Here is a 4,101-nt window from a genome sequence, read left to right as displayed (position 1 = left end):
ATAGGTTATGCCAACCAAAAGTAGCTTCAACTACAACATAGGCCTTGATCTAAACAATCAGACTTAGGATTCCTTTACAAAAATTAATTAGGCTTCATAGATATTGGTGAAGCAATACTATGTGAGGGAATATCTGGCATGAACTTACCAAGTGCAGTGCCAATATTACAATTCATTTTTTGTTTCTTTGCTTATTGTGCTTGTCTTGAGTCTGATGAACCAGAATCATTTCTTGTGTTGTCTATATCATCTTCAGAAGGAGAATTTGCAAACCTAGGTCAGTGAAAGTACAAAAACATTAAAAATTTAAACCATACAATGCTTGCTTATTTATGCTCATCTATCGTGCAATACAATTAAATTTATTGGGATAAATTTTAAAAATCTATGAACTCATAATAGAAACACTAGCATTCTTTGAGAAATCAATTCAATAGTCCATCAATGGTCTATTCTCAAGTAGAGAATCATGCTCCCATACAAATTCTGGAATCTCAATTTCTGCCTTCTTTATATCATTCCAGAAAAATTCCAAATGACTGATGTACTTCAATTTCCAGTATAATTTGCAATTTAAAAAATTAAAGGATGAGAACATTCAGATTCTCGATGTCATGACTGAAATTGTAGCCAAAGTATTACAGTCATCTATCATAAAAGAAAGTGAATAATATGACCATCTATTCCTTTATTCAAAAATGGTAGTCAACTTTAGTATAACACTCACCCTTCACTTAAGAAGTGCCATCTAACTATGGTTAAAACCAATCGTGATAGAAGTCCAAGATGCAAGAAATAAACTAACTGAAGCCTCTACTTGTAATCTGTAGGAAGGTCTCCATTTATCCACCTAAATATGGATAGTCTAAGATATTTTTATTTTCTCTGGAAAACAGTGCATATGTATACAATGCAGAAAGGTCCTTCTAACACAATAGTATAGATCTTTTGTCATATATATTTCTTCAGCCTTTCTCCACCAATAACAGGAGTTTCACCAAAAGAAACAATAACATCGAAAAAATGTAAACTATAATTCTTATAGCAGGGCTATAGAACATGTAATACATTTATACTATCCAAATAGTATATGTAGCATGCAAAGTTGTAACGAAAATTCTTTGTACCATGAAATGCATGGCAGTAGTTTCAGTGTCCAGTGAAAATTTTGCTATAGTTTCATGACTACGAAAAATAATGTGAATGCCTACTCACTCCACAAAAAATAAAAAATAAAAAATTAATTAATTAAATAAATAAATAACGGAAAAACTTACATCATAACATGGTTTCCATGAATTTTGACCCTACAATTGGTATTAAAACTGCAGCAAAATCACCAAGTTAAAATCCCTTGTCTACTCAAAAGCTAATCAAAGGGAGAAGGCACTACTATTTCAAAGTTCGCACCCAATCCTTAAATGGTGAATGACAAACCCAAGAAACTATATTTGGTAAAACATTATACATAATTACCAAAAACTTTGGAACCTCCATCTACGAAAACCAAAAAACCAACAACTAAGTGTCTGTAAGCATAAGCTTCAAAGTTCATAACCAAATTTTGCTAATTTTTAGCTAGAAAATATCAAGACTCAGACATAACCTTGTGTTCATTAAGCACCCAACATTCTCACTGTGGCTTCAGAGGTCCACAATGTTCACTTCTCATCTGCACTGTTAAATTGTAATCTTTGTGATACACTTATAAACCTGAAGAGTGTCATTTTTAGACAATGTTTCTTGATATTGTGCACTATTGTGTATGTAAATTGGATGCATATTACTATTTATGTGTTATGTAGTATACCAATGTACCTACTCCTTTTTTTATCAGACTCAAATTCAAATCACAAATATAACAATTTTTTATGATATGCACTTGTGTGCATGCAAGTTGGATGCATTTGAATTTATGGGTGGGGTAGCATACAAGTATAGGTATGCCCAGATTCAAATACAAATTGAAAAATACAACTATGACTAAAATCATCATTAACAATCAGGATAAGTCAAAGATAATGATGAAATTGTAGGCCCATAGGTACAAAATGCTTGGCAAGCCAAAGGATTAGTGCCAACTAAATACAACAGGACAAAAGTTTGTGGACCTTGAATTGGGGGATATGTGCCTATTCCTCATTGTTTGATTTACTATGTTGGGCATGCAGATAGAATTGTCTGTGTTCATAGGTGAAAATCTACCTAGCTTTTAGCAACATTTTTGTGAATGTCTAAAAATATTTAATTTAGCAATACGTGCTCAGGCTTCTATAAATCTAAGTAAGCATTGTATCAAAAAAATGAGTTTTAGGCTTTTTCTTTCAGACTTATGGTTTCGTTTTTCTCCCAATTTTTGAGTTGGTGAAGCTGAGGTCTCAAACATTACTACATTCTTATTAGGTTCCTATATTGTCAACATGGCTAGGGAGGCCTGCACCAGTTGTTTATGATTTTTTTTAATTTCTTAGCTACGCTAAAACACTAAGAAAAGAAGTATTGTTTCCACTAAGGTTATTAGACGAATTTCTTCCATACATCTTCTACAACAAAGATTTCACAATCCTGGATAATTGGTTTCTTCTCTTCCTACCAACCATACCAACCAAACTACCTAAAGGGAGATTGTTTGACCTTCCCTTAGGTTAGGCAAATAAATTGGCAAGGAAGGAGAATCCTAACCTATATGTAGGATGACCAAAGGGAAAAGGAGAGGCTTATAGTCCTACAATACTCAGTGCTCTGGAAACAAAACTTTAACTACATGGTCAAATACTATAATACTTCTAGCTTGAAAACTGTGCTTCGTTACGGAGATGCAGACAACTGTTCCAAAGACCACTTAGATTTTTTTTAATATTGTTTTTCTATAATTATCAAATTTATTATGCCCCATTATCTATGGGGAAGCCAATAAATTATACGAAAACCCTTTATATAAACACAGAGCTCTGTGAGTTAAAACAAGGACTAACCTGGTAATACCCACAATACCAAACCCTAATTCAACCCCAAAACATAAGAATATACTATAAGCAACAATAGACCATGAATTAAGGAAAGCCTTGTTATATTCGGAGTCACAGTATGTGGAAAAAACTTTCCCACAATTCTCATGATCCTCCTATCGGCCTTATCCTTCCCTTGAAGTTCTAATATCTCAAGCTAGTATGAAGTTGGTCCAAGTCATAGAAGTCATCATCATCGTCCATTAAAGGAAGGGGGGAGACGATAGACTCACACTCATGCCATTCTTCATTTTCTTCTTCTTTTTCGATGTCGTTGTTGTGTTTCCCAATTCCATAGGAATGAGTTTCCAATGTGAGATCGAAAGCCACCATGTATAGGTAAAAATCATCTTCAACATCACTCTTTGTTTCCATCACTACTTCTTATTCCATAAAAGTATATACTTGAATGTCTTTCATGTTGTCTTTGTAGAAGACCGTACTAGTGTCGAATTTATTTCTTCTTCCAAACTTTCTATATCATGCTTGCTAATGCGAGGTTTTGACTACTGAGAATATTGCAACTGATACATCTTGAAATCAGTTTCAGGATTTAGTGCTCCATCACATTCTATCAAGAAACAAGTTTTCACTAGTTACAACCACCAACATCTGGTCTTTGTAAGTTTCTAGCCAGTCACAACTACCACATGTCAACATATCTCAAATCAATAGAGACTATAATTCAATCGTCGAATGGAACATCGAATGGTGCATAGTTAGGAAAGGTAGGAAGCAGTGGAGTTCTTTCTAGAGAGAAACGTCTTATGATGGAATTATTTTGCAGTGGCTTCCTCAATTTTCATTTATATTTAATTTCAATTTGTAGTAAAATGATAGCTTCAGAGGTTTGTTAACCTCCTACTCTTGATTTGTGTGGTTACTTTAATAGAAAAAGGATCTTATATTTAATTGAATTCTTTTAAATTTAGTTGTTTTGAATAAAAAGGGATCATTATGGTGGTAGGCAATATTGACCTAGACTAAGAATATATTAAATAATAACAAGTTTAATATAGAATTTTTGTATTATAATAAGCATTGATTAGTATATAAAACATTGATTAATATACACATATTATATAGGTTAATT

At 32.9% G+C, this 4,101-nt stretch overlaps 1 pseudogene; it reads right to left on the bottom strand.

Annotated features, from left to right (window-relative positions):
• Nucleotides 1-385: 385 nt before the first annotated feature.
• On the bottom strand, nucleotides 386-3,383 carry LOC149218856 (uncharacterized; annotated as a pseudogene).
• Nucleotides 3,384-4,101: the final 718 nt, after the last annotated feature.

Source organism: Pinus tabuliformis, chromosome Q, assembly GCF_031772625.1.
Source record: "Pinus tabuliformis cultivar Carrire ecotype Pingquan chromosome Q, CPIR1, whole genome shotgun sequence".
In the NCBI taxonomy this organism is placed as follows: Eukaryota; Viridiplantae; Streptophyta; class Pinopsida; order Pinales; family Pinaceae; genus Pinus; species Pinus tabuliformis.
Note: the sequence above shows the minus strand (reverse complement) of the source record. Positions and strands in the feature narration are given on the sequence as shown.